This window comes from Lepidochelys kempii, chromosome 3, assembly GCF_965140285.1.
Source record: "Lepidochelys kempii isolate rLepKem1 chromosome 3, rLepKem1.hap1, whole genome shotgun sequence".
Taxonomy (NCBI): Eukaryota; Metazoa; Chordata; order Testudines; family Cheloniidae; genus Lepidochelys; species Lepidochelys kempii.
In genome coordinates, this window is record NC_136382.1 from 205,735,472 (window position 1) to 205,756,866 (window position 21,395).

The following is a 21,395-nucleotide window of genomic DNA, read 5'->3' on the forward strand; positions in this document are numbered from 1 at the left end:
ATCTGACTCCCTTCCCCGCTTCGGGCATAGAAACAGCTCCCCATCCAGTAGCTTCTGTTGCCCCAGGGGGCTGGGGACCAAGACAGAGGTGCAGGGCAGCCAGCATTGCTCGTGAGACACACAGGACTTGCATTGGGGCAACATGGCCCTCAGGGAATCAGAGCAACTCTGTGAGTGCAGTACTGGTGTGTTCCCAGTTCCCTATCGGGGCAACCCCGGGAGGAGCCAATCTGGCCAAAAGTCATTGGGGCCGGACTGTGCCCTTTTTTTATTCAGCTGAGCAGGAAGTAAAGAGGAGGGAAAGGTGCTCTAGGCCGCCGCTTGGCCTCTGCAGCTGTTGGGTCTGATGAAGAGTGCAACCCCTACCTTCCAGTGCATCTCCTACCTTCCAGATTTCCCCAAACACACACTGCAAAAAAATGTGTGGGGAGTGGGTGGAGCTTGGCTTTGCCTCACCCTGTCACTGGAGTGCACCATATCTGTGTATAGGTAAATAGTGAGTAGGTACAGTGCCAGTAGATGGCGCTCAAGAATTCATAGCATGGTTCCTGGTTTTGGAGGACCAACAAAACTTGCCATGCTCTGCAAATAGCTTCTTATAGCAGCTCTTTATGCCAGATTTTAGCTCTCCCCAGCTGTCCAGATTAGCTGGCCAAGCACAAGGTAGGGAAATAAACTGCATCCTCCTAAGGGGCACAGTAAGAGGGGAGGAATTGTCACAACTGAGTCCCAGTTCCTTCTCGAGGCTGCTCTGGGATGGAGCAATCACACACACTTCCCCTTGCTGAGGCTGGGCCTGAATGCTCAGTCTGGGTCTTAGAAAGGAAAGGCACTTTATTCTCCAGCTCACAGCAGGCGATGGTAAATAATGGAGAGTAAGAATTAAAAATACCAAACGACCCTCCTGATAAACAGTTTTCAAATGAGTGCAGTTCTTGGCAATGTCCCTTTCAGTTCAGTTCTAAGACTGTATCTCTTGCCCTTAGCACTGTCAATTCGAAGCACATTTCACTTTCAGAGGGCAGCTTGGATATTAGTAGCTTGTTTGTGTTTGCTAATTTTATTAGGTATGGATTGTTTATCATTAACTGAACAGACCTCTCGTCCTTTCCCCACAGGACAGCTTTGAATAATACATGCCGAGTCTCAGCAGACCCACTGCTGCCACAATATTTTAATAAATACACAACGCTGCATTTGTCTTTCCTGTGTGTGCCAGAAGAGGAATTATTTTGGATACTGATATCAACCCAAGCAATCAGCTGTTCAATTGACTATTTGCAACTGGATCCACATGGCTAACAAGAGATGATAAATTCTTTCCCTGGCTCCTCTGCCAAGACTGAGAGATCATGGCAGTCACTGCCTTGACAAGTGGATTTATTCTCAGTGACGATTCACTCTCCTCTCTATCATCCACGCAAGGTGGTGGCTTGTCCTTCCCCAGCTGGAATACTGGCATCCCAAATATACAGGCCATTTTCTCACACTTTTCTTCGTTGGTTTCTTCCATGAGAAATTATAAAGATCACTTGTCTGAGTACATGTAGTATCAACTTACACCAGAGCTGGTTGGAAGACAGCCCCTTTTCCCCCCCTGTAGAATATTCTGATTTTTTGATATCATGGGAGATGTAGTCTGGCTGGGGAACCCAGCTTATAGAGGAAAATGGGGACATGAGAAACCCAAACTAAAACTCCCGTGAGGCACTGTGGCAGCATTTCCAGGTTGAACTATAACACTTTTTGGATTTTTTTTTTTGGCGTGTCTGTTTTTTTGATGAAAAACTAATTTTCAGGGGAAAGCAGACTTTTAACAAAAATCATTCAATCAAATACTCAATTTCCCATCAAAAAGCAGTTTTCACGGAAAATTTTCAGCCCACCTTAATCCACAACCTTCTGTACTATGGGCTTATTTTTGCTTTCATTGAAGTCAATGGCCAAACACCCGTTGCCTTCAGTGTGGGACAGAGATGCCCCAGTGAACATCATGTCTGAGGGCCAAGAAAATTATACAAGTATTATTTGTATAACAATTGAGATTAGGGCCCCAATGTGTGAGACTCTGTGTAGGCACATATTAACAGACAACACATGCATAAAAGAGTTTACACTCACTCTGTATGTCTACACTGCAACAACAACAACAACAAAAAGATGTTCTTTATTCAGATTAGTTTAATTTCAAGTTAAAATAGCAGGGAAGGCAAGGCAAGTTGGCTTTTAACTCAGGTTAACAGCTTGAGTTGAATCCATGTTTCCCCTATTCGGTTTAACTTGAGCTGCTAACCCACTTAAAAGCTGAGTTGTCATGTCGTCAGTGTTCTTTTAACCTGGGTTAGCTAGCCCAAGATAAAAACAGATATTTTTTTTGCAGTGTAGACATACCCTAAAAGGAGGAGGTAAACAAAAGCAGCACAATCATCCCCATTTTATAGACTGGGGATTAAGGCCAAGATCGATTCAGTGATGTGCCCAAGGAGTCTATTGACAAAGCCAATACTTGGAACCTTGATTTCTTGACTCCTACTTGAGCATTTTATCCATTTGTCCATCTTACCTCAATCAGCAATCTGAAGCTGTAATGACTATCGCTTCTGCCCTTCCCTCGGATTATTCTTAAGGAGTGTGAGGAAGTTACTAATTGTAAGGTTATCAATGTAATTTTTTATTGTGTAGGGTATTTTCTTCTTCTCTTGAGGGAAGTGTGGCTGGGTTAGTTGATCAGTGTTGTGGCAAAGGTATATCAAAGACATGTGCCTTACATGTGCTAAGAGCGATAGAGAAAATGTGGTGATGGTTATTTTCACAACATACAAATAGAGAAGTTGGATAACAATGGCCACACTGGGTCAGACCAATGGTCCATCTCGCCTGGTATCCTGTCTTCTGAGAGTGGCCGGTGCCAGATGCTTTAGAGTGAATGAACAGAACAGGGCAATTAGTAAGTGATCCATCCCCTGTTATCCAGTCCCAGCTTCTGGCAGTCAGAGGTTTCGGGACACAAAGACCATGGGGTTGTGTCCCTGATCATCTTGGCTAATAACCATTGATGGACCTATCTTCCATGAACTTATCTAATTCTTCTTTGAACCCAATTACAGTTTTGGCCTTCACAACATGCCCTGGCAACGAGTTCCATAGGTTGACTGTGCATTGTGTGAAGATGTACTTCCTTATGTTTGATTTAAACCTGTTGCCTGTTGATTTTATTGGGTGAGCCTTGGTTCTTGTGTTATGTGAAGGAGTAAATAAAACTTCCCTATTCACTTTCTCCACGCCAGTCATGATTTTATAGACCTCTATTTCCCCTTAGTCATCTCGTTTCTTATTGGAGGTGGCCAGCAAATGGTATCATGATTGGTCTCTGAAGGATTAGCTTTAAGGAAGGACTCTCTAAGAAAAGGGGAAAGAGAGCCTAAGAAGGAAAGTTGCCTCAAGTGGCTTTTTAGTGACATGCATAGCTAGTACAGGTGCCTAAGAAGGCGTGGAACAGAAATTTCTATCTAAAACTTCTTCTGTTCTAATGACCTGGGGCTAATGATCCAGCTCCATTGAAGTGGGACAGATTCCCCTTGATCTCAACGGGCTTCAGATCAATCCCTCAGCCTGCTCTGACTGAAGCTAGAAGGTATTTCAAAGCCATGCCCCAGAGAGATGACTTGGTGTCTGTGACATGACTCCGCAGGGAAATGCTACTGAAACAAAGACCCTAGCGTTCGGGGAACAGGTCATTGTTGTTCTGGAGGAAATTCTTAGTGAGACACAGTAGGAAAAGGATGTAAGTTACCCAGGCTACCACTAATGTCTTTGCACCGGCAGATGTAAATGGGTGTAACTTGAAGAGAGCTACGTACACCCGCCAGGATCTGGCCCCGTGAACAGTTCCATGTTTGCTCTTCCCTAGGAGTACCATCCCCATAAACATCTTGTTTGCTACTGCTGCTGCAGCAGCAGAAGAAGCTGTTTAGTTAGCACTATGCGGCAGATTAGGTGTAGTCTCTCCATAATACACATGTGATGTGGGACAGGGTGATGGGTGACCCCAAATCAGTCACCCATATGTGTCATAGGCCTGGGCAGAGTGTGGGAGAATGGGTCCTTCCCCTGGGGCTGTGGGAAGCCGTGGGGGTTGAGGGGTTTGTAGAAGCCGTCCCACACTCACCCAGCAGTAACAGCTCTTGTGGCACGAGGCTGGCTGGGCCCGCTTCCCTGCTCCGAGCATTATGACCTGGTACATGGAGTTGCAGTGCTGTTCAGGTCTGGCCCAGCCACCCCTCCACCATGATGATGGGCAGCCAGAAGGGCCAAATTTGATTGAGTGGCGCCGTGATGCCACGTGCCAGGTTCCAATGCCACTCACACAAATTTGACTTGGACAGTCGCCAGTAGGGGGCTGGTTGGGCCAAACCTAAACAGCGCTGCGCCCCGGAGGTTGCAATGCCAGGAGTGAGGAGCCACGCTCAGCCAGCCCCGTGGGACAGGAGCTGCTGCTATGGTATGCATGATGTACTTATTTAGTACTTAGTACAGTCATGTGTATATTATATATTGTGGGTAAGAAATATTGAGTAAGCCATATGGTTTTTGCACTGTTCCTGTTTACTGGTCCTGACATGCCATCCATGTTTACAAATGGGTCCTGAGCCAAAATAGTTGCGAACCTCTAATCTAGGGCGCAACTTCTGCTAAGAATTGTACGAGTCCTGCCTCTTTAAAGGCTAAGATGTAGGTGCTAAGGTAAAGGCAAAAACGAGCTGTCTGCTCAGTTACCCATTCGGCTGAGGACAGTAAGCAATAGAAAGGGAGTTAATTAGCATTCCGAAAGCATCTCCTCTGCCAACAGACAATCACTTGGTGTAAGATGGGGTTGAAAGTCCCCGGTGGTACAGATCAACCCTCGGAGCACTATGTGGGGGATAAGATGCAGAGGGGGAGTGAAAACTGTTTGAGCTGCAGCACTGAATGTAATCCCGAATGAACTGGGAAACGGACCCCCTGGGAGAATTGCTTCAGAGGTGGCGTGTCTGGTATGGTAACGCATCAGGCACATCAAAGAAACCTGAGAGGTATAATAGGGCTGTGAAGGGAATTTGAGAGATCTGAAACCAAGGACTGACAGGCTGGGAGGCTGAACTGGTCACTGAGGGAAAAGGAGAAAGTTCAGCCTTAGAAATGTACAGGTTTATTTATTCCTTTCATTCGCTGTAACTCAACTTAAGGCGAACCCAGCTGGGTGAGCTTTTGCAGAGTTTCATTAGGCCAGCTTCTCGGCTGATGTAAACGAGAGCACTCCATTGATGTCAGCAGAGGCGTCCTGATTTGCGCCAGCTGAGGTTCTGGCCCTACATGTGGTGTTTATCCCCTTTCTTTGGCTTTGATCTGTTGTTCTCTCGCACATCTTAATCAATTTTGTTTCTAATTAGACCACTTGGGTCTGAGGCTGGGGAATTTCACGTAGACTGGGACAGAGAAGGGAGAAAAACAACCTGCATCCTCTAAGAAGAGGCAGCGAAGGAAGGGAGCGTGGAATGTCTCTCTGCTCAGGATCCTCAGGCAAGAGGAGGTGGGTTTTTTTTGCTCCAGGGGTGTTCTCCAGCAGGTGCACAGGAAGGCTTACTGGCCAGACGGGAACTGAGCTGAAGGTGGGAATGGGGACCCCTAAGATGACCTCTGTGGTTCTACTGCAGCTGTCTGAAGCCACTTGCATTCACAGACTCCGTGCCTGTCCCCTGAAACAGACATATGTGCGTCGTTGTAATAGAGCTCAGGGTCTATTACTCCATAAACAACAACTTCTGCCATCTGAGCTGAAGGAGACTCCTGTATCTGAGGCCTGGGCATGCTCCAGTTAAGTCAACAGGGGCTCAGTGAGAGCAGGAGCATATACCATTAGTATTAGGGTGCTTATCCTATTTACAGGCTGGCCACTAGGTGCAGAGTGCTAGGGTTTATATCCTATCTATAGGACAACCAGTGGAAGGGGGTATAGTTGCATACACATGAGCAGATCTGATGCTCACCATTACAGAACACAATGGTATGCCACCAGCTAGTACATTACAGTTCCACCTCATAGCTTTGACATGGAAACGTAGTTGTTCCCACCACCTGTAGGACATGTGCTTTGGGGCTAGGCCCCTGTTGGGGGATATTCTCACTCTATTTCCTGTGCTGGTCGCAGAATTTTCTGTTAAGTATGTTTAGTGCTGGCTGAGGGGCACACCATCTGGTACATCCCATATCCTCAGCTGGTGTAAATCAGCAGAACTCTGAAGTCACTGGAGGTATGCCAATTTACACCAGTTAGGGGGATGACCCAATTTTGTTAAAGTGGCCAAAATCCAAATGACAACCCAGATTCCACCATGACTCAATGAGGTCAGTGTGGGCTGTAGAGGGCGTAAACAAGGACAGAACTTTCCTCTCTCGGTTTGCCTGAAGCCTGCACATTGCAGTGACTGCTATTAACATTTAAACTCCACAGGGACATAAACAATCTGGGCCAGAGAACAGTGCATCTAGCCCCAAAGCATTGAAATGAGCGAGCCTTGAAACTTCTGGAGAATAACAGAAGTCAGAAAGGATATCTTGTTCCAACTGAGCAAATTAGAGATAATACAGGCTGCTTCTGGCATAGATGACCCACATTATACCCAAAGCAAACCTACTCTTGGGGTGTGCATTCATCTATAATCTACTGGTTGAATTTCAGCACCTCTTCTAGGTATTATGTACTGTCTGATTACTTTTATAGTACAGCGGCTTAAGATGTTAAACTATATGAAATTTGCAAGCCCTCTGTGTGTGTGTGGGATCATATGTACAAGTGACTGCGTTATCCTCAGCATGGTGAGCTTGCAGCCAGCATGATCATTTTGAGCCGAAACCAGAAGTGTCATAAAAATGTGGCTCATTGCCATGTGCTCATGCGGGCATACGAGAGACTCGATCGAAATGGCCTCATATGGAGTAAAATGAATTTCTGGACAGGGGAAAAAATACAAAAAAATTCATCTAAGTCCCTTTAATCATAACACTTGAGGTAAAGAAATGTTAAATTATATTTGGGCTACCAGAGGGTCTTCTTTAAATCAAGCCAGGAGGCTGTTTTATTGCCTTGTGCTCAACAAATCTAGAGTAGTTTTGTTCTCTGTAGAGGACCAGTAAGGCTCTTTATACAGAATAGTAAAACAAATGGCCATGTTACTCTTTCCAAACGGCAGTCAGGCTATGAATCCACAGGGAAAACCTTGTGCTGTGGAAAATTAGAAACTGAGGACCATATTCTCATTTACACTACGGAGCTGTTGTAAACATAGGTGCTGGACCTGGGGGTGCTGCTGCACCCCCAGCTTGAAGTGGTTTCCATCATATACAGGGTTTACAGTTTGATTCAATGGCTCTCAGCACCCCCACTATAAAAATTGCCCCTGATTGTAAATGCAGATTAAATTGTCACCCACCTTGCGGCCCATTACATCGCCAGAATGGTGTAAAGAGGCCTTAGTGAAAAACAGAATCTGCCCCGACCTAAACAAGGATGGCCAGCTGAACTGGGGTCATGACACTCACATGCTATATCATGCTTTGGAGCCAGACCACATTGTGGTGGGTCTGTTTTAAACTCTCAGAGTAGAGGTTTATTTCATGATGATAACTGTAGCACAGAAATTGTGATTTATATAGATCTGTTCATGGGGAAGGGAGTGATATGCATTGACTGGAGATCACACCCCTTTTCTTTATCTGAGTTTTCTCTTTTACTTAACCCTCAGCAATCTGAGAGATTTCTTTGCTGTGTAGGAAATCACACTGAAAATCAGAAAATTGATGTTGACTGTTTTTAGTAGAGCTCTGTAAAATATTTCACCACAAGCTGTCCTGACTACCATCTTTTAACACAGTCCTTTGTGTTATTGTTCTTTCAGCTACAATAACCTTTATATATAAACAGCGTCAGGCCAGATCCTCAGGTGGAGTAAATCTGCATGTCTCCATTGAAGTCAATTAACACCAGCAGAGGATCTGACTCATAATCTTCAAATCTAGCTCTACATGCCAGGGATTATGATTTTTATACTGCAGATCTTGCTTACTTCACCTGCTTTCCTGCAGTATGTCCAGTAGAACCTCAAAGTTACAAACGCCTCAGGAATGGAAGTTGTTCATAACTCTGAAATGTTCGTAACACTGACAAAAAGTGCTGGTTCTTTCAAAAGTTTACAACTGAACATTGATTTAATACTGCTTTGAAACTTCACTATGCAGAAGAAAAATGCTGCTTTTAACTATCGTAATTTAAATGAAACAAACAAGAAACAGTTTTCTTACCTTGTCAAATCTTTTTTTTTAAACTTTCCCTTTATATTTTTTAGTAGTTTACATTTAACACAGTACTGTACTGTACTTGCTTTTTATTTTAATTTTTTTTTGTCTCTGCTGCTGCCTGATTGCGTACTTCCGGTTCCAAATGAGGTGTGTGGTTGACTGTTCAGTTTGTAACTCTGGTGTTCGTAACTCTGAGTTTCTGCTGTAATGCAGTCGAGGAAAGTCACTCCTAGAAAGTCCCCAAATCATTGCTTGGCTTCTATATTTGGCCAGGAAGTGTGAAGAAGAATCTTTCCAAGGTGCCCTGCACATTTGCATTTTGTTTCTGTGGCGCCTTGTGCATTAAGGAACACTGCCGGGCTTTTGTTTTTCATGTTTCCCAGAACTAGTTGTGGTCAAAACACCAGTTGTATTGAGGAACTGATCAAAGACAGTCTGAGTGAAGGGAAGTATTGCAATAGGATGTAACAAGCCTGTAATGCTCATTCATGTTCTAGATTACTGCAAGGGAAGCACCAGGCATTGGGGAAACTATAGGGCCGGTGTAAACCAGCATAGCTCCCTTCCACTTTAAGTGTAGCTCTACAGAGGGCTGTGTGTCTATCATACTCGTTAGCCCACCAATGAACATTGCATGATAACAAGCAGAAGGAGACGTTTAAAGAAAGGACAAAAGCCAAAGCAAGACAAATCAGTTGTTGGGACTGAATGCACACTGCAGCCCCAACGTTTACTAGTGACACCTTGCACTGCTAAGTGCCGGGCATCTGAAAGAGCTTTTAAAAAGGTGCCATTGCTCCCATTTGATAGACAGAGCTGCTGAAGCAGAAAGCGCTTACAGCTCATGTTCCCCTAAGCCTCAGCAGCATCCTGGGGCTAGTGTTGAAATGGTTTTGTCTTGGCCAGGCTGCCGGTTTTATCATTTTCATCAGCAGTTGAGAGAGGGGCAGGCAGATGATGAGCAAAGTTTCACTTTCCTGATGCCGACAGAACCTAAGGGACTTGCTCACCATGAGCCAGTGGCAGAACCAGGTGCAGAACCCTGGACCCTAACCAGTGCTATGGTGCTTTATTTTCAGGGATCAGCAGTATGAGGGGACCTCCCTATCTCATTTGTTCCTCCGCAGTGCCCAGGCGTAATGCAGCCACCACAGATCATGGCAATAAGATTCCATCACATATTCCCTAGTTCTCTCCATCCGGTAAAGACCCACATCTGACAGTGTATGCTGATGTTCTCTTTTTCTGTTGGCTGCACAGGTCCTAGAAAATAGGGCTAGCGATTTGGAGAGCCCTATGAGACTAATGACATTTACACTGCCATGGAGTGCGGGAACAGTCTATAGCCCTTGGGGCAGGCAGGATACAGCAGGCTCTCAGGCTGAATTTGGAGAAAACATAAGTATTCAGGTCCAACAAAACTTCTGCATACAGGAGCAAAGAGCGTTCGTAGGCAGCCCATCGTGTCTCCTACCTGCTCGCTCCTTAAACAAGGACAACAGCTGTGCCATCCCAAAGCAGTGATTTGTCTCTGTCGTCCTTGTTGCATTGCAACTCTAGGTGACACAGACCAGATTTATTTTGGGCGAAGAACATGCTGCAGTTCCCTGTCCAGCCAGGTCACGCTGTTTCAAGAAGTAAACTTTTTAGGGTCTATTTCATTTGACAACACAGTCCTGCAATAGCACCGCAGGACGTAGAGATGAGGGGAGAGCTTCCCACCACACTGCCTTGGTTCATGGCCAAACGAGCTCCATTTTATGGTGATTAAAAATAAAGACAAGGATGTGAGAGACAGAGTATGGGTGGGATTCTTTACTGCAGCTCACTCAATGTGCAGGCCAAAAGCAATGTGTTTCATTAGCAAACAATGATGTGTCAGACAGATCTTATTAAGCATGGTGAGAGGTCAGCGTTGCATGCTCGGGTGTGTTTGGGAACAGCCAGGCTGTAGCTTGCATTCCTGAGCCCCTGGTGTCACACCAAACTAGATCCCTTATGGACCTGACCCGCCTTCCCTTGTTCCACTCATCGTACTACAGGAACAGGACAACAGTGGCTTTAATTCCCCCTCCCAATTCTGGGCTAGTGCAGGAGTCAGTGTGGCCCCTTGGTGTAAATTAATTGGTCTCCTAAAGGCCAGCAGTGTAGTGCTCTGCATTCTGGAGCACCCCAGGGTTCCCCAGTGTGTGCCACACTACAGCCCTGCCACTTCTGCTCCCTGTATCGGAGCTTGCATGGAGAGCCACTGTCTGGTATTTTACAGCAGCCCTACACAGCATCTGTGCCAGAATAATTCTGCCCCCCTGGCTGCCACCTGAGCAGTGTATCGGGGCTACAGCACAGTGGAGAATCTCTCCCCATATGTCTGGGGCTCGGAGGTGGGAAATAAAACCTGTTCTAGTAATAGCAAAGTGCAGGTGGAGAGTGGATCTATTTGGATGAAGAGGAAAGAAGACTTTTAAGGAAAAAAAAATTTGCATCTTGAATATTTGATAATCTGCTGTTTGAGTGAGCTTTAAAATTCCATCTCCGTATACGAGAAGGGAACTGAAAATTGTGTATCCCCTATTATTGTGGGTGCCATAGAACCCACAATATTTTGTGCTCCTGCCTGATGGCTTTGTCAACAGCAGTTAAATAACAAGCCCAATTCCCAGGGCTGTGCTGACAGCCGTGATTGATGCTGGCGAAGTGCAAAGCCAAAATAAAAGTTGAGTCAAACTCAACCTTGTTCCAAATGTCCCTCATTCTAACCAGGCCACGGGGAGGGGCCATTCAGCCCTGAAATACGTTTGAAGTCATCTTTCAGATATTCTGTGGAAGCTGTGTGAAATCCAGTGGGTTATTGGAGAAATCCCAGAATGCATCATTCTAGGACAACACAGAGCTCATAGGGCTTGTGTGCTGCTAAGTTCATGGTAGGTGTGATGTCTGTTCCAGTGGGGGGCAGGGTGAAGGTGCCTTTCACCTCTTACCTTGGGCTTTCCAGTCTGTCTCGCTCCCAGCCTCCTACTCCATGCACCCAGCCTGTCTGCCCCTTCTCCTGGAGCATGGGCGCTTCCCATGGGTGCCCCTTCTCCCAGAGCTCTGGGGCAGGTTCATCCACCCCCTGAGGCTGCACCACCCCTGACACAGGCCACTTTTCCTCTGGAATGATCCAGCCCACTGCTTCCATTTCATTTCTCTTCCTTTATCGGGGTGAACCCCAGTGCTCTCTAAAATGGAATATAGAAAATGGCCTGGGTACTTGGTGCATAAGCTGGATGTTCAGAAGCGCAGGGTAGCACATAGATCTCCTGCTAGCAAGCACGATCCAGGTTGGAAAGCAGACTGAATGTAACCAGGAGACAGAGTGCACGTTGTGGGAACACTGTGGAGCAGAGCCGCATGCTTATTATGTAATTCAGTACTAGTGCTGGGACATAAGCCATTTAATTCCCATGTGATGAGCTCCCCTGAGTCCTACAATAAGTGCCCAGGCCTGCCAACACTTTCAACACTGCTGCTGTATTGTGGGAGTGCTTGTCACCCCCCCCCCCCCCCGCAAGATCCGAGCCCCATTGTGCTAGGTGCTACATGGACACACAGTGAGAGCCCATCCCTGCTCCAAAACTAACTGAAAAAGACAAAGGGTGGGAGCAAGGAACATGGATGAGCCCTCTCATGGTACAAAGCATTACCCCTAGCATCAAGGGTCTGCACAGCTAATGCCTGTCTCCTGCACATTAAAGCCAAAAAGCCAGGCTCCCGTTGGCGTCATTGAGACTCCTGGTTTGGACTATTCTTTTCCAGCAGCATGTTTTCACCACTCAGGCCCCATGGCCATGTGACTTTTCATGCTGATTCGCAGGTCTCGTGAGCTTCAGAAAATACCTACAGTCCAGATCCTCAACGGTGTTTAGACACCTAACTCCCATTGGTAGGCTCCTAAGTCTCTTTGCCCAGTAACACTAACTCTCATGATGGCAACAGGGGATCTGGAGGCAATAATCTTGTTTCTGTCATTCATGGCTTAAACCTTTTCCTCTCCTTGTTGGTTCATTACTGCCTTTTCCCAAGCAGACAGTTTGTAAAGTCCCTGTAAGAGGGGAAGGAGCCTGGTTGGTAGCAGTAGTTAAGCATCAAACAGCGTGACAATGGCGAATACCTTGAATCGCTACTGCTGACGGGAACTGGGAGGTTCTCTGAGGAAAAGCCGTAGTGGCCAGCTCTGTAAAAGAGCAAAGTGGGGGCCAAGGAGTGAAATGTTTGTGCTTTGAAACACTGGGTTTCTCAGTCAGTCAGTCCTGCTTCTTGGTTATGTAAAAAATGCAAGTTGGAGGCCTAATGGGGGACACGTCAATGTGGTTGTTCTGCTGCACTCGTACCAAGAGACCAGCTGCTCCTAATTGCAGTGGCTTGGCATGGCTGCATTCTCAGCACCACACACAGCCAGCAGGGATTGAACCTAAGACAGCAGGATCTTAAAGGACGAGCAGGGACTGCCTGAGCTAAAAGACCCACCACTGTTAGCTAAGGCTCATCAATCTCTATAGCCCAGCCGTCAGCAGAGAGAAACAGAGCACCATGCTGAGTGGAGGTGGGTCACAGGTGCAAAATGTCTCCTTCCCTACCACCTGCCTGTCCCCCTGAGTTGTCCCCTTTGTGCCATGGTGGCCCAAACCTCCCGGACACTGGCCCTGTCTCCCCACTGAGACATATTACCCAGCTCAGGGAGTGCTTTGTAAGTAGGGACTGGGCATGACAGTGGAGGGGTATGGAGGAGGCATGGCCAGCACATGCTGCAGTCTGCCCATCCCCTGTTGACAGATGAGGCCTTGGGGACAATTGGCAACTGCTGCAGGTTACAGCAGATCCCAAACTTCCTGTTCCCCTCCATCCCCTCACACCTGCTGTGGTGAGTAAATTTCTGCTGCAGCCCAGAATCTGGGCTTAAGTGAGGTTGTATGGTTTGTTCTTGACACAACAAACAACATGAAGGAACCAGAGTCCTAACTATAGCTGCACACTGCTACTCTGGCTCTAAAACATAAACTGGGTGAGCGCCACTAGAGGGCCCACAAACTGATTAATGGGCTACTCTTGCTAGATTTAAACCATTAACATGGCTTATGGAATTGCCCCTCTGGCTTACAAGATTGTTGAAGGTAACAATTCTGTGCTGTGAGCAAGTGAACCTACACCGCGGACTCTTCTACTTCATCATTTGACTATTCGCAGAGAGAGTGGGGGGTGTGTGACCTAAAACAATGCAGAGAAAACAAATCCATTCAGTCAGTTTATAGAATAGCACTTTCAATTGACTGTCGAATGCCCCAGTTCCTGTGAGTTTCCCATCTGTTTCACAGATTTCTTGCATGGGGCAATCAGAAATGCTTCCTTATGCATTAATGTGGCAAAGAGCATCTCGCTATCTTGCTGACTCAGGAAGAAGCTGTCCGTATAACCATAGGCGCCGACTCCGTGGGTGCTCTAGGGCTGGAGCGCCCACAAAACATGTTTGCGGGTGCTTAGCCCTCACTGGCAGCCAAGCTCCTCCTCCCCCCGCAGCGCCTCCTGCCTGCCGGTGGCCCCACCACCGATCAAGTCCTCCCCCTCCCTCCCAGTGCCACCCGCGCACCACGATTAGCTGTTCCACAGTGTGCAGGAGGCTCTAGGAGGGAGGGGAAAGAGTGGGGATGGGGTGTGTTTGGGGGAGGGGGCGGAGTGAGGTGGGTGAGGCCTTGGGAGAAGGGGTGGAGTGGGGGCTGGGGGGCGGAGTGGGAGTGGGAAGAGGCGGGGACTTGGGGGAAGCAGTGGGGGTGGGGGCAGGGTCTGGGGCTGAGTGGGGGTTCAGCACCCCTGGGGAAACCTGGAAGCCGGCGCCTGTGCATATAACCCAATTAGTGCAGCTGCATTGGAGAGGAAGGATGGCCTTGCAGTTGAGACACTGCACTGGGACTCAGGCTTGGCTTCTGTTTCCAGCTCTACCCTCCACCCCTGTGTGACCCTAAGCAGGTCATTTCATCTCTCTGTGCCTCAGTTCCCCTTCTGTAACATGGGGACAATAATTCTGCCTCCTCTGTTTGGACTGTGAGCTGTCTGGGACAAGGTCTGTTGTCTCTTGTTACGTTTGTGTACACGACAGCATAGCACAATGGCACTCGCATCTTGGAATCTGCAGAAAGAGATGCCACGGCTCAAGCAATTTTTTACTTTTATAACTGATATGGCAAGCCCAGGGGTTGTGGGGCTATGAACTGCCAAGCCTAGAGGTGCCGGGGCTCAGTCCTAGCATACCCTGGCACAAATTAAACACTGCCTGTTCCTATAATACTCCCTGTAACAGGGTGCGTTTGCCCTGTGGGCTGGACAGGCTGAGCTAAGACCGTCTGATTACAGAATGAGCCCCACCTGCGGGGAATGAGGCAATTCCCCATAAAGAGCCAGGCTTCCTGGTGATAAAACCCCGCTGGGGAAAGAACTGGAGTGAGAGCTACATAGGAAACTCAGTGCAGGCAAGAAAAAGGCCTGGGGGAGACCCTTAGTAACAAGGGAAGTGACTGGGAGACCTGGTGGGATCTGAGAAGAGTGTTTGGAAGCAGCCCAGGGAAAACCGCAAGCAGAGATAAAGGAGCAGACCCAGCCTAGAACCAAGAGTCAGGAGTGGGGCTGGGTTCCCCTACTGGCCCAAAGGAAGAGGGGGAGCAAGTCCATAGAAAGGATTATTGAGCCCCCCAAAGGGGCTGTAGGCTGAGCTGTGGAAGAGCCCCAGAGAAGGTGGAAGGACTCTCCTCTGGTAAAGACGCTTTGGGACTTCTAGTTTGGGACAACTGGGACCCTCAAGATGGTGGCCTAGCTGGAGGGCTGGTTTGCCAGGCAGAGAAATCGCCATAGCAACCATCAGCTCAGGGTGCTAGCCCAGCGAGAGAGCTGCGATGCCGTGCCTGGCCACGAGGGGGCACCCTGTGGTGAGTGAACTGGGTTATTGTCCCTCAGAAATGGAAAGTAATAATGGCGTTTGTTCGGATTGCCCGTTCCCAAAGGACAGACATGAGGCAATTGACGGTCTTTATTAGAACCAAATGTAATTGTGCATAATAATGAAGCAGTGCACCGTTACCAGTCTGAGTTATAAGTTATACAGTGCAGTAAGTGTGCACGGTACTGTATCATGCACAAAGACGGAGTCCCTGCCCCAAAGAGCTTACCGTGTAAGTGAAGACAAACCGGAGATGACAAGTTATGGGCATGCGGGGCAGGAATAAGGAGGAGAGGCAGGACAACATGACTACATGATCCCTCAGGAGCCTGGGGACTGTCTCAAAGGTAGCAAATCTGTGTCCTGTTTGTTTTCATTGAGTTTATTGCTAAGTGGAGAAAGCAGCTCTGGTTTAGAGCCATCCTTGAATGACCATGGTCACAAGGGTTTCTTTCATCCAAGAGGCCCTCGTCTGTTCCCTAACATGTGTGGCTGGCAGGTCCTGGGAAGGGGCAAATCAAGTCTCTGGTTAGAGGCAACGACAGCAGAAAAACAAGGCTCAGCTGTCACAAGGACCTGAACTAGTGGTTGAGGAGAAGGTGCCCCTCCAACTGGCCACGGGTGGGAACAGGAGGTGCTGACTCACGTCCTTTCAAGGAGTAGCACTGCCAGGGAGCTGCCTTCAGGCAACACCAGCCAGGGGTGGGGAGGGGAAATCCACACAGATGGGGCTGTTTTAGGGGCCAGCAGTAAAGCTGTGTCTCCTGCCATACGTAGTCCAGTGCTGGATGGCACCACTTTGTCATCCACGAGCCGGGTTGGCAAACTGGACAAGAGGGGAAAAGTCATAGTGGGAGAGTAGAAATCATCAATTTTGTAACGTCAAACGGCAACATGGCATCAGCCCCTCCACACACGCACTGTGAAGTATACTGTAACTTTAAAACACTGCTGAACAACTGCCATTGTCTCCACCGCCAGCCGCACCAGAGGCTGTTGTGTGCCGCCAAACTAGTTGCAGTGCTGTTAAAAGGAGAACGCGCCTGTTTGTTTAAACCAAGCGCCTGGCTGCGCCTCACAAGATGTGCCTATCTGATAAACATGTCTGGGCTGGGGAAGCGGTAGATGAAAGCTGTTTTGTGCAACGAAGCCAGACACGAAACAAAGCCTAGAGGAGACTGTGATTTCCAAACTGCCTATCCCTCTGAGTGAAAATCACGGAGTGAAGGATGGCTTTGGCAAGGACTTCTATAAATGGCATGTGTGTCTGGAATTCCTTCAGCAAACATTTCCTTATACTCCCTGCTTCATCTAGTCGATGAAAGGCTGAGGGGATTGGCAGTGAATTCTCCTTTCCTTCTCACCACTAATTAAATTCCCTACCCCATCTGTACAGCACAGGTGAGGCTGGATATGTTGTAGATGTGTAATATTTAACATTATAGTTCAACCCATTGTATGTTAGGGGCCACATCCACTTCAATGGAGCGAATGCTGATTTACGTCAGCTAAAGAATTAGCCCTCAGTTCTTCGAACATATGCAATGGGTTCCACGGTTATTCCTCGCAGCTCTGTACTTTGGCATCTTTTTAGTGCTAGAAGTTGTAAAGGATCAGCCTCACTTCAGGTTAGGCCCAACACTTGCTTTTGTTAAAGTGTTTTACAAACCCAAATATGAACCGACGTGGTTTCATCACATTTAAAAAAAAAAAATTAGGGGAAACTTGTTTTTATATTTCAACATTCTCCATGTGATGATGCAAACCCAAACGCCAAACCAATGCCCGGTTGTGCTAGCAGCGGAGACCCAGAAAGCACCTAGAAACAAAAGTGAAACTGACCAAACTGAAATGAAATGTAAATGGGGAGGAGGGGGGAAGCAAACAGAGCATAAATGATGGCCAGCAAAAATAATTTAGGTTTTGAAAGTGATTTTTTGGTCTAATAAACTAGGATTATTAACACAAGAAAGGATTCATTTTTAAAGATATAAATCTGAATTTGACAATCTCCCTTAAGACTTTTTGGGAAAAAGTTAAACATGCACAGTTTATGATTATAAAAATGGGGGTGTGACTGGGATGATTTAAAGTCTTTGAAGGTCTCTCTGCTGAACGGGTAGTGTCTGTAGGATATGCCCTAGGGGTACCCAGGGTTAAAGTACCTCTCCACCCCCTGCCCTTGGTATGAAGCAGGCTTGTCTCTGCTTGCTGTGGATCAGCCCCTTGAATCTCCCAGCCTCTGCAGCACAAGAACTGCCCCACCAGGCCTCATTTTCTCTGTACAGGTAGCAAGAAGCACACACCAAACCCCAAGTCCTGCCAGCATTTCCTTCAGCATCCAGCCCCGATCCACTGGCCACTCGCAGAATTACCAGGCTGCTGTCCCCAAGGAAACAGTACACACTAGCTTGCCAGCTCTGTCTTAGGACCATCACTTTGTTTAACACTGCGACCCTGGCATTTATCTATAGAGAAAACAGATTTTCAAGTGAGGGTGAGTAAGAATATTGGAAACAAATGGTTACATTTAAAACAGAATCATAACACGCTTTCTAGAGACTAAACTTAACTAACAGGCTAGCCTCCAGTCTAAGCTTGTCTCGACCAAAGTTCTCTCCAGTGTTTTCAGCCAGGCTTGGTGAAAACCCCTTTTTTCATGAAGCAAAACCACTGTTCTCTTACTTACTCAGTGAAGGGTGTTGTCTTTGCCCCCCAAATACAGTAGAGCAAGCCTTAGATGTGCATCTCAGATAGGGTTTGCCCTCCTGCCCTCCCCATACTCCTTCTGCTGTTTTTTCTCTTCCTGTTTAGTTCCTTTCTGCAGTCCCCACAACCCTTCATTAGCATTCATTTCAGATGGGTGAAAGGAGCCAGCTAAATCAACACTAACCTGACAGGAAAATGGTTTGTCACCTTTGCTGGTGACCAGTCCCTAGACATACACCTTATCATTTTCCGTGTCTGTATATAACTCCTTACAAACAGCCGTACATGCGTCTTGCAACAATATCAATGAGCAGGGTGACACCAGCTCTTATTTGAGATGTCACATTTACACTCTAGTTTGCCCAAGAAAGTCATACTAGACTCAGAAGATTCCTGTAGCCCCTTCCCAGTTGTCACTAAGTGGTGCCTAGGTCACGGTCTGTACAAATTATAAGTCCTATGTGTCTGTCAGGCCGCAAACTCCATTTTGCATATGCAGCCTCCTGCCTTCTTAGGGCCTGTTTGCCTCCACCTTGGGTTGAAAATTTCAAAGGCTGGTGGCAAAAGAGGAATGGTAGAGGATAGTTGACTCTTCAATACCCAACCATCGGAAGTCTAGTCACTCTAGCCCAGTGGTACCCAAAATTTTTACCTCACACCCCCCCTTTACCCCTATCTGTGGCTCCGGAAGGTTGTGGCTTCAGAAGGGGGGGCATGGATAGGGTAAGGGGCTGAGACTGGGGCCACAGCTGGGAGCAGGCATGGAGAACAGCAGCCTGGGGGCTGGGGGCAGAGGTGGGTGGCGCTCCCTCCCAACCCCCTGTGGGGGCTGGCCCAGGCCCTAGCTGTGCCCCCCTGAATGGTCCTCTGCACCCCCCCTAGAGGGGCTCACTCCACAGATTGGGGACCTCTGCTCTAGCCCAAAGACTAGTCCCTGCCCAGAAGAACTGGTTTAGCCGGAGGGAAGTCACCTTGGCAATGAAGACCCCTGAAAAATTTATGCTCGTGGGAAGGCTGGCAAGGATAATGCCTGCCACGGGAATCTGAAGGCTTTAAAGGGGCAGGAGCTGGTCTGCATCGGAGGCCATTTTGTTTGGTCCATGAGGGGGAGACCACTTGCCATGTAACAGCCCGCTTGAAAGCTTGTCTTTCTCACCAACAGAAGTTGGTCCAATAAAAGAGATTACTTCACCCACCTTGTCTCAGCGTTAAGAGGCATTTGAACAAATTCCTCTAGCTAGGGACTAAATCTCTGTTTTTGTCCTGCCTCAGACTTGTACAGGGAAACAAATTAACTGTGAGAGCTCCATGGCTTTTTAGTGGCAGCTCTTAAGTAGCATTTTCCTCCCTAGGGCCTGCAGGAGCTGGAAAGATCCATGGGAAACCCAGCTTCGACCTCACAGATCCACAGCCACTTTGTCTATCAAGTGCCCTCAGAAGGGTATTCATCACTTTGCTCTTGCCTGCACAGGGCAGGGCCAGGGAGCATAAGTACCTAATTCTGCCACCGGCCAGGTGCATGGTGGGGTATTTTCACTCTCTCAGAAACCACTATGAAAAGACAGGTTACTTATTTAGACGGTAAATTCTTTGGAGGGAAGAGACTTTGTGTTCAGTTTGCACAGAGCCTAGCGCAATGTGGTTCTAGTTCATAACTGGGGCTAGTAGATGCTTTGGTAGTATCAATAATAAACCAGATGGTCTATCATTCATCTTACACCCCTATATTTGCTTTACGAAAACCAAGGAAATTGGCCAAAGAATGAAAAGTATTATTTAAACCCAACTTGTATTTGAAGGTCTGCGCCTGCTGTCCTTCTTTGCTTAGATCCAGCTGAGCTCCGCCTGTGGAAGGACTGCAGGATGGAGACTGAAGCCATATGAAAACATGCTGTTCATGGATCTCTCAGAAAAGGAGATGCACATTTCTCAGACACTGCAGAATGAGATTTCCCTGTTTCTCTTTAAAAAGTGACACTCGGGGGTTGTCTTCAGTGCAAAATTAATTTGAGCTGAGTGTTGCCCTTAACTCAAGTCCCGTCCACACATGCAAACCCTTAACTTGAGTGCTGTGATGCTCTTAACTGGAGCTGGATGGCCTAAGAGGGAGTATAGGCTAATGCTGGAGTTAGTACAACTCATCAGCTGCTGACACAACAACTCGGTAGTATGGACACACACGCGTGCCCTTTGAATGCCACTGGTCCTCCAGTGCTATCCCACAATTCCCCCCGTGTGCCCAGAAAGAACAGGCAACCTCTCCACATGTCACTGGGAAAGAATTCACAAGGCGGCTCAGCTTCCTACGGTGCAAAGAACCATTGGATGTGCTCCGACGTCTGTCTTAGCGGCTCACACAAGTGAGTGCAACACCATTGTGGATGCAGCCGCTTGTGTGTTTTATCATAGGGCGGGTCTACGCGACTGCTTACGTCACTGTAACTTGTGTCGCTCAGGAGTGTGAAAAAGACCCTTCCCACCTTGAGCAACGCAAGTTACCATGACCTAAGCGCTGTCCATACCAGCGCTGTGTTGGTGGGAGACACTCTCGGAGGTGGAATCATTATGCCAGCAGGAGAGAGCTCTCCCATTGGACGTGCTACAGTGACACAGCTGCATTGGGTGACCTGCACACATTGTGACTGTCCCCCCACCATGTTATGCTACTGTGAGAGGAGTGACTTGAGTGTAGATAACTCAGCAGTGAAGACATACCCTCTGAGATGTCTACAGCCCTGAAGGCACGAGCCAAGGTAGGCTGTTACAAATTCAATGTAACAAACTTCTACTGAAAAAGAAACTTGTGAGGCAGCCCTCCCCCCCTTTTCTGAGCAGATTTAACACACCAGTCTGGTAATGTATTTGGCCTGGCATTACATGCTCCTGAGTGTTAGGAATGTAGCAGGGTATAAACATTTATACTGTCCTTTCTAACCCTATCGCTTTGATCTCCTCCATATAGTTTTCCAGCAATGCCTACTGGCAATGGAAAAATGAATTAGCTTGAGCTAATTTGTTTTTCCTTCATATACAAGTGCACTAACTCTTGGGAAACGACATGCCAAAGCGGGGCTCCGAGGCTGCTGTGCAGATGTGTGCAGCTAAATCAAGCTTTAAAAAGACTTGGAGAGGTGGGGTGTGGGTGTGTGTATGTGGGGGCAGTGTTTAAAAATGTGTGTGTTCTTCAATGCTAAAATCTTAACTGCTTTGGGGAAAGAATGTGTCTAGCTACGTGGCCTTTTCTGCAGGCCTTTATATGGGAACAGAGAAGAATGTTAGAAGGATAAGACTTTTCTCTTGTACACACGCAGGAAATATAATTATCGGGCCACATCCTCAGCTGATGTAAACTGATGTAGTTTCATTGGATTAATTGGAGCTACTCTGG